The following is a 10493-nucleotide window of genomic DNA, read 5'->3' as shown; positions in this document are numbered from 1 at the left end:
AAAAACAGCACTGAAACTCTTTCCGACGTTCAGATGGGAAAGCAACATTACGTAAAATTTATGGCCTGGCTAAAGAGATAAATCACAGGTCTAATGATACGAAGACACTTGAAGCTTTATTTTCGTACTTGGAAAATTCAATTGCTGATTACACTGTGGGGATGGCTGTCCTGTTTCACGATCAATTACTTTCAGCTTTAGAATTGGAGCTACCAGAATTGTAAGAGCGGATGGACTGAAGGGGCTTAAACGGACCGGTTGTTCAGCTATTGAGCGATTCAGCCGGAAATTTGGCTGAGTCTCTAGACAAGTATTATATGACCTCTAAATGACTTTCTGAACTAACTGATGAATATTTAATAAAAGGCGCGAAAATTACACCCAACAGGTACCAGCCATATTTCAAACAAATGATAGCCCAAACCAAAGAACACCGGAGGGAGCACATTACTAAATTAAGTTATATTTCCTCCTGTAATGAATTTTGTTGGACGTTATTAATTTTAAAATTAAAAGAAGGGTTTCCTTCTTAATGAACATCGCTAGTCTCTAAACATTCAGGCACTCATTGGATCAGTTCCCTAAGCTAGCGGCTACCACGCCTGACACAGTGCCTTATTGACAAGAGAAACTCCCCACCACACCTCCTTCAGGTTCAGTGGTAAGATGGTGCCGTAGGTAGCCCGTTAAAAACTGAACACAGATGAAGCATGAGAAAAGGAAAGTCTACAGAACTGTGAGAACATAAGCGAAATAGAAAAGGTAATCAGTCCACAATTAAAGTTTGCCTCATCGTGTTAATTCAATTTTCCGGGGTAGTGGTTATGTGGCCACGGTGATTGACTGTGATGTGGGACACTTGTACTCAAATCTCCCTTACGTCCATTTTTTCCCCACAAATTTGTGTACTAGCGGTCCGGACAATGACGTGTCTTTTGCAACAACGAGGTGTAAGTAAGGGACCTCCAGACGTACGTCTATTTCTTCTATACATGTACCACATGTTATGATTCTTGCCTTACGTTTTGGAAGTTTTGACTCTTGATTTCCTTTGTTGTAACACAGTTGACACCCGTTCGTTTGTTGTTTTCATTTCTAAGAGAGGTCTGTGCTGGATCTCGCCTGCTGTCACTATTCATCACATTTACTTGCAATGGTAATATATTCTTACCACATGATTCATGTTCTGTAACCAGTGTACAGTATGACAATCACCAAGACTACAGAAGGAGAACAGTTACGTCAGTTAATGGACAGAACGAAACTTCCTGGCAGATTAAAACTGTGTGCCCGACCGAGACTCGAACTCGGACCTTTGCCTTTCACGGGCAAGTGCTCTACCATCTGAGCTACCGAAGCACGACTCACGCCAGGTCTCACAGCTTTACTTCTGCCAGTATCTCGTCTCCTACCTTCCAAACTTTACAGATGCTCTCCTGCGAACCTTGCAAATGAACCTTGCAGATGAACCTGCAAGGTTCGCAGGAGAGCCTTTGTAAAGTTTGGAAGATAGGAAACGAGATACTGGCAGAAGTAAAGCTGTGAGACCTGGCGTGAGTCGTGCTTCGGTAGCTCAGATGGTAGAGCACTTGCCCGCGAAAGGCAAAGGTCCCGGGTTTGAGTCTCGGTCGGGCACACAGTTTTAATCTGCCAGGAAGTTTCATATCAGCGCACACTCCGCTGCAGAGTGAAAATCTCATTCTGGAATGGACAGAACGTTTATAATTTTTTGGAAAAAATGGTGTGCGAGGAAGATTTGAACATGGATCTCCCACATTGCACTGCGAGACCATGACCATACAATCACGACAAAGTTGTCTTTGGATTTTGATCGACATTGAATAACTTTAGCTTGTACCGTTCACTGTTTCTAGTTTTCTTTTTTTTTTTCACAGTTTAGTACACCTTATTCCTGTATTCATGCTTGGTCTGTGTTTAGTTTTTGACAGACTGTCCACAGGGCCATTTGAGCACTAAATCTGGTGAGACAGGTGTGATGGGGAGTTTTCCTTGCAAGCTCACTACGTGAAGAAATAAATGAAGCACTCAGAAGACGTGGTCGGATATCAACATAGCTCGGTGGACGTACGCACGAGTGACGGGTATGTAAAACCAGTTCTCCGTGAAAGGCACTACGACCACCAGACTGCATTGATGTTGTTAATGGTCAGTGTCGTTACTACACCTAATATGGTATGTAAGGGGCTTCAACAGTCAGATTTTGTTTGGTCATTGTGAAGGACATGGAGATGGCAAGTACTCGTGTGTGAAAACGTTATCAGCACCTGAGAGAGGTACAGATGAGCTTTATTGTGGATCTTTATTTGGAAGGCGGGTCGAATCGATGAGCATCGGGATCTGGAGGGCATTTGGACGTGGCAGTCACCTGAAGTAGGACTGCATGGAAACGTGAGATCAGGCATAATCGCCGTCAAGGTTCTGCTCGATGACCACTGGCCACTAGAAGCCAGCTAGCTGTATTGTGAACCAAGCATATCGCAACACCTTCATGTCTGCACCTGCCACCTGAGAACAAGTAATGGACTCCATGCAACTTTCTGTGCTATGCCCGTGTCTGAGACTAGCATCAGTTGAACTAGGGAATTAGTGTTCCATTCATAGGCTGCCGTTAACACCACAGTGCAAACGCCTGCACTTAGAGTGGTGTCCTGACCGAGAAAAATGGATCGTTGATGAATGGCATCTGACTGTGTTCAGCTGATGAACTCGATTTTCCAATTTTTTGGGGAAGCATAGTGGTGTTATTCCTGCCATCGTGGTGTTGGAAGCCAACGGGAAAGACTTTCAAGTCAACGCTACTAGTGACTAAAGGGGCCAAGGAAGACTTCACAGGACACTCAACCATATAAGCCATAATGCTGCCACACGGCTTGGACATCCTGTGTGCTCAAGTGTTACCTCTCATTCACTGTTTCGTGATGTTACTTTACAAACAGGGCAATGCTCTTCTAAACATGGCGCATGGTCTATGAAATGTCTACATGACAGTGAGGTATTTCGGTGTGTATCAAGGTATCTAGATCTAGCCCCCATGGAACGTGTGGGACCGTCTGAGAAGTCAACTTTGACAGTGCCAGTGTCCAGGATATTAAGGACCGATCAGCAGCTTTAATTCACCTTCTCTATCAGATCATGCATCATGGTCAGATGGCATTCAACCTGATACTGATAAGTGAACACCTACTGCCAAGATCTTTGTAATTTAACTCGATATTGTAATCAATGAAAGTATTTCACATACATGAATGGGACACTTCTGGCACAGGCAGGAGAACATGAATTTTTCCATAACATCTGGGAGAGATTAAAAATGAGATTTCTTAACCCATCAAGCAAATCGATACATTGCCTGACTATCCATGGCCCTTATGCCATGTATGTATACCAAATGAGGAGACAGATGAATGATAAGTGCGCCTGCCGCAGGGTAGGCCCACCACTTCACATATAGTGGGACTGCACACTCTGTCAAAATGCTGTGGTTATAGACATCAGGTATTAAGGATATTGGATCCCAAGGCAGCACTAAAGAGTGAATCGACCTGGCACAGCTTGGACGATACTGCAGGCGCAGTATCCAGGAAGACGAAGGAAGACTTCACAGGACATTGAACCATATAAGCCATCATGCTGCCATCCATGCTAGACAACATACTCTGCAGACTGAGAGCAGAGTTCAGCGACTTCCGAGAGGAGTGCTGTCTCGAGAATCTACGATGTATTTCTGCAAGTGATCGTCGAAGTGCAGACTTTAAGAACTAACAGTGATGGGTAAAATTACTTCCAGTAGTGGAAACGTTGCTAATGTGCTGCCCGATGCCCAAGGAAACCATCAGGCTATGGTTGCTGACTGGGTTAGTATGAGAGTGGGTCCCCTATCAGAAACGACCATCTACGAGTTACATGTATGAAAATATATGAAACAGAGGACGAATTCTGTAGTGTTTGTAGCACATCAGTAGCTGGGTAAACGGTTAAGGATTTATTGTGGTCTTTATGCCCTACTGCCTATTTTAGTTTTTCCGATAATAGTCTCTAATTATGAAGACTAAATAAATAAATATTGTCTGAAACTTCCTGGCAGATTAAAACTGTGTGCCCCACCGAGACTCGAACTCGGGACCTTTGCCTTTCGCGGGCAAGTGCTCTACCGACTGAGCTACCGAAGCACGACTCACGTCCGGTACTCACAGCTTTACTTCTGCCAGTACCTCGTCTCCTACCTTCCAAACTTTACAGAAGCTCTCCTCCGAAACTTGCAGAACTAGCACTCCTGAAAGAAAGGATATTGCGGAGACATGGCTTAGCCACAGCCTGGGCGATGTTTCCAGAATGAGATTTTCACTCTGCAGCGGAGTGTGCGCTGATATGAAACTTCCTGGCAGATTAAAACTGTGTGCCCGACCGAGACACGAACTCGGGATCTTTGCCTTCCGCGGGCAAGTGCTCTACCAACTGAGCTACCGAAGCACGACTCACGTCCGGTACTCACAGCTTTACTTCTGCCAGAGTGAAAATCTCATTCTGGAAACATCGCCCAGGCTGTGGCTAAGCCATGTCTCCGCAATATCCTTTCTTTCAGGAGTGCTAGTTCTGCAAGTTTCGCAGGAGAGCTTCTGTAAAGTTTGGAAGGTAGGAGACGAGGTACTGGCAGAAGTAAAGCTGTGAGTACCGGACGTGAGTCGTGCTTCGGTAGCTCAGTTGGTAGAGCACTTGCCCGCGAAAGGCAAAGGTCCCGAGTTCGAGTCTCGGTCGGGCGCACAGTTTTAATCTGCCAGGAAGTTTCATATCAGCGCACACTCCGCTGCAGAGTGAAAATCTCATTCTGGAAATATTGTTTCTTTTCATGAAGTTTCAGTTCGTGTACTGCTCCTGTCTGTGGACTTCAACTTTTCCGTGAAATAGCACATAGATGCAGTATTTTGCTTGTCCAGTAACAAGTGTGTCTTGTGGACATGGGGTGGAGCTGCCCTTCCGGACCTGCTGGGTGGGGAACGGCTGCCGCTGTGGCTGTGGTGGCGGTGAAGAGTGGGTCGGAACAGGACTGCGCACAGTGGAGTCCCTCCAGCCTGCCTGAGGTACGCCAGGTCGTTTACATAAACGACGCCGTGGCCGCCAGAGCACAGCACCTACATCCGGAGACCCAGCAGCCTGCCGGCCCGGCCCGTAAACGTTAACGCCCTACTGCACATGGTCTCTCGCTGCCGTCCTTTCTTTACGACAGTCGAAAGCACACATCTGAGTTTTAGGTTCTTCTTGCTGTGCGCTGTTTGCCTTCTGAAGCAGTATTCTGATTAAATGTCGTCCATAATGGTACTCTTATTAAGTGCTGCCACTCATTTGATAGTTTACAAGAAATTGTTGGTACACTGCTTCAATCACATTTTTCATATATGTAATTTTTTAACACTTGTATGTGTTTCGGTTGGTCACGGCATCATCATCAGTTTGGTCAAGATACTTTTACATTCTTGCATTGTCTTGTGACATACACGTGCGTAATTTGCACCACTGAAAGGACCTACACACCTTTCTACATGTATGTAGAGGCTGTATATAGTAGAGATGGGCAAAACTGGTCTTTTCAGTGATCGGATCAGAACTGTTCACTCCCTGAAATGAACTAGCTCTTTTTCATGACTCACCACTCATTCACAATAGAAAGTAAATGGAAGGCACATTGCCCTTTAAACTTGGTTTATTCCAGTACTATACCTGTATTTTGATCTTATTTGATCCTATTTTGAAGTAACACAGATAATGAGTAAGAATTTTGTATTGTTTATTGAAATTTCCACGATATGCCAAAGTTTTTGATTATTGATTTATTTTGCACTGTCGTGGTTTTTTAGGTGATCGGAAAATGTTGTAACTTGAGATTTACATTAACAATATATTTGGCTATAATGTATTAAATTTTCATTAACCTCGTACAAATACATCGCAAGCCATATATTTTTAAAGTGAATGTTTCCTTCCGAAGACGCCTAAAATCGCAAAATCCGTACCAGAATAAGAAAAAAATATATAAATTTGACTGTAAAACGAAAGTGCTGCATATAGCCTTACGCAGAATAATACAAGGAAAATATTGGTGTATCACATTTTGCGATACGTTTATCGGTTCACTCGTAATTAAAGCGTAAATTCGAGTGCCCATAATAAAAATCCTATAGTAAGAGGAGTCGTCAGGAACCTAATCTGATCAGTTTAAACACATAAAAATATAATAAAAACAAATGATGTATACATAACATAATAATGTAATATACATAGCGGTATTACTACGAAGAACAATATCCAGTAGAGACGAACTCCGATGCAGAGGCGCTGAGTCGAGCAGGTCGAGCCGCGAGCTGTACTACTGCGTGAGCTAAGACCGCAGAGACCAGAGTGACACCTGAGTTGCTTTGCTCAATGCTCTGGCTAGAGTCGAGAACATTGGGGTGAGCGTTGAGCGGGCGAGTTCCGAGGGTGGGGGGAGCTGTGAACGGCCACCAGTCACCCGCTCCGAGACAAATCGTCCGTTCTCTTGCGAGCAGGTTGTTGCTAGTAGTTCTTATGTTCTCTGCTAGGAGGCTCTCTGTCCTGTTGCTCGCATCAACTGCCCAGAGGGCAGGACGTGCGACTGAAACGATCGCCGACAGAGTGCGATGCTAAGTTAAGCTGCGCCAGACACTGCACGCGGCAGAGGACGCACAGAGATGGCACGGCATATGTGAAACACAAAATCCAATGGGGAACTGCACAATGCAGGCAGCCAAGGTAGAAGCAGGGGAGAGGCTGGCGCCAGCTGTGTTGTGTGGCGTGCACTGTGCTCTGACCAGCAGAGGCGCCGCTGATATGCTCCGTCTCTCTCTCTCTCTCTCTCTCTCTCTCTGCTGTGGTAAACGTTTGGAGCTACCGTTCTTTTTTTCTGAATCACTGATTGTTCATTCCTTTGAAAGATTCAACTCTATGAATCAGTTCAGGAGCGGATCCCCCATCTCTAGTATATAGTGCATATATGGCGGAACGTATTTGCCGTACGCTGCAGTATCAAATCCCACATTTATCACTCCATCATGTCACCCTTAGAATAGTTTGCAAGACTTACACATGAAATACACACTAAGAAGAAAAAGCAAAAAAAGAAACGCATCTTGAAGGAACTGTCTGAATGGGACGGATTCGGCAGATGTGATGTAAATGTGCAGGCAAACAAATAACCACATCTTTAGAAAAATTGGAAGATTTATTCAAGTGAAAGAGCTTCACAAGTTCAGCAAGTAAATCAGGCGCTGGTCTACCTCTGGACCTTATGCAAACAGTATTACGGCTTGGAACTGATTGATAGGCGTGTAGGATGTCCTACTGAGGGATAACATGCTGATTGGTGAATTAGATCGTCAAAATCTGTGATCGTAGAAAGTCTCTGCCGATTGTGCTCCAAAAATTCTCAATTAGAGAGAGTTCCAGCGAATTAGCAATCACGAACACAAGCAGTAGGAACGTCGCCATGTGCGGCCGGGTATTATCTTGCTGAAATGCTTGCCTCTAAGGGCAACAAAATGAGGCGTGAAATGTCATCGACGAAGCCGCTGTGCTGTAAGAGTGCAGCGGCTGACAATCAAAGGGGTCCTGCTATGAAATGGAATGGCACCCAAGATCATCACTCCTGGTGAGCGATGGTCAGATTGGTGTTCCATCGCTACCTGTGGCGTCTGCTGACACGTCTTCGCCCAGTTATCTCACGGACTGGAGTGGAACTGTCTCCAGTGATGAGTTACACTTCGAACTGAGCTCCGATAACCAGCGAAGCAGTGTTAGGAGACGTCCTGGGCAGCCGAGCGATACCAACCCGCCATACGCCCCGACAACCAGCAGTAATCGGTCGGGTACCATTTACTTTAAAGCAGGGCCCCTATGCTGTCATCCGTGGCACCCCCTTACACCACCACGGTACGTCAACGAAATTCTTCGTCCCATTTTGTTGTCCTACATGGCTAGTCATCCTGTGATTACATTCCAATCTGCACACGGCAGGAGCTTTTTACTGCATGTCTTCGTCCTCGCCAAACCCTAGCTTGACCAGCAAGGTCACCAGGTAGCTCCCCCACTGAGAACGTTTGGAGAATTATGAGAAAGGTCCTCCAACCGGCTCGCGATGTTGACCATCTAACGCATCAATTGGACAGAATTTGGTACGATATCGCTCAAGACAACCAACAAAGGTATCGAACAACGAAAAGCTGAATAACTGCTTCCATAAATGCCAGAGGTGGACCACCGTGTTATTGATGTGCCGAATGTATGATGCTCTTTCCCTTGAATAAATCACCCAATTTTTCTTAGATGATAATCATTTGCTTGTCTCTACATATTGATTACATCTACCGACGAATAATCCTTTGTGGCGCGTCATCTGTTTTTCTTTCTTTTTCCTTTTTTTTGCCTTAGAGCGTATATTCACTGTCACAATGATTGTGGACATATGGCGAGGATGGTTTAAAATATGCGAAGATATACAAATGTCATGGAGTTTAATTCTCTGTAATACTAATTGAACAAAATACGAAAATAAATAAGAATCATCATTTTAGTCTGTTGAGCTTGGCAGATTTGTAGTATTCCGTATAGTATTTATTTACAAACATTATTTCGTGGAAAACATAAACAGAAGTTGGCAGTAAACTACTCGTTGCATATTATTGGTGTCACATTAATGTATATGAAAACCTTGCAAAGAAATTGATTTAGTTGCATTCGGTTTTATCATTTCATTTTTATTGTCTGAAGTGTTTGTGGATGGCAAGTCCCTCATACACATTCATCTTATGGCCTTTCTGTAATTGGTGCAGCCTTTATAAGCTATTGTTTTCGAATGTGTGTCCTGCGTCTTTGATGTACATTGTTACTGTCGAACTGTCACGCGTACTGTATAGGAATGTGTTCATGTGTTCTCCACAATGGACACTGAAATTAACTATAGTTATGCCTATATGCTAATCATGACATTTAGAACTAACAATTTTGTAGACAGCAGCGCTTGACTGAAAATCGGGATTGTTTTCAACATTGCGGGTAACTTGGAGAAGTACCCATTGTTAGTGGAGAAAAATGTTTTATTATACATGAATTGAACATATCCACAATTTTTTGAGAAACGTTTCCTGAATATGGGATGCATATTATGGGGACATTATTTTACTTATTTTTACTTTTCTTCCTATCTCCCACATTATTTCTTATTTTGATGGATGGATCGTCTCAAAGAGATTGCTCTTCTGCATTGAATATAGCTATTTGCCTAATAATTTCAGTTTCAATGTACTAGTTTTCATCACTCATTGGAATCTTAAACACACTGACGTAACGTACCAATATTCATTTTTACAGTGTCGCAACTGACATGTGCTGCATTTTACTGTCTAAGCCTTCCTCAAACTGACACTGAAATGAGTCAGAATCCTTCTATGCCCCTTGCTTCTCATCTCCCTCCTAATGAACAAAGCATTACCCGGTCTCACCAAATTCGAACAGCGAACATCAAAACATAGTTTTACTCTGCTTGTTCACTGAATCCAAGTGATTTTAAATAGCTGAGCCCTATGCGACATACCTCTTACACTTTGCCCCTGTCATTGCAGTTGGAACTGACACTTCTCCGATGATCAGTAACCTTGGTACTCTACGGATGTGACAGTCAAAGCCGCCTCATTGATTGAGGCAGTGTGAGATTAATTCGTCCCTGAATTAACCTCTTCAGTAAGTATTTACATCTTCTCCTAAATCCTGCAGTTCTTCTGGTGATGTCCCTGCAGTTTCTAGAGTTATTGTGTTGTGAAATCGGGCGCTGATAACCACGCAGTTGAGCGCCCCACAAACCAAACATCATCATCATCATGTGTTGTGAAATGATGAAGAGTAGCTTCTGATAGGAATTCGGGCAGCTAGCATCAATAAATCGAAAATGGGGATACCATCACGGTAAGCCACTTAAAAACAATCACTGTGTGCTTTATAGAAATACTCTACTGGTAATAACTAATTTAACTGAGTCGACAAAGAAAAATGTTAAGGTCATGGCCTGGAGAGAGACCTCGACTAGACCATGCCTAAGCGCCCATTGACTGACTTCGCACGCTAAAAAATGTATTGTAAAGCACTGTACCGGTTTTTACTACTTCGTACATTGCCGAGTGACTTTCCCTGTCATTTATCTAGCAAAACCTGAAATTTATTGCATAAGAATTAGAGCCAATGACTGACGGATTCCCCCTTTCATCTTCTATGAAAATAAGATTTATTCTTATTTATACTTATACGTAATATTATTACTCTTTGGCGCCCATACTCCGGGTGTACGCTGACGCATATGTTATCTTGTAACACTTCTTCTCATAAAGCGAGCCGCTCGCCACATCATCCACTTCCCATAAGCGACATACGTCGTGACGTATGTCCTGATCTAGCTAAATCCAGCCATGAGA

General features: G+C 43.7%; 1 non-coding gene across 1 annotated transcript; it reads left to right on the top strand.

Moving 5' to 3' along the window:
• The first annotated feature begins 4707 nt into the window (after positions 1 to 4707).
• Positions 4708 to 4782, top strand: Trnas-cga (transfer RNA serine (anticodon CGA)). The gene has a single exon. It is a non-coding gene; the product is annotated as a tRNA-Ser (tRNA).
• Positions 4783 to 10493: the final 5711 nt, after the last annotated feature.

This window comes from Schistocerca cancellata, unplaced genomic scaffold (genome assembly GCF_023864275.1).
Source record: "Schistocerca cancellata isolate TAMUIC-IGC-003103 unplaced genomic scaffold, iqSchCanc2.1 HiC_scaffold_718, whole genome shotgun sequence".
NCBI lineage: Eukaryota > Metazoa > Arthropoda > Insecta > Orthoptera > Acrididae > Schistocerca > Schistocerca cancellata.
This window is presented reverse-complemented; position numbering and strand designations above follow the sequence as displayed.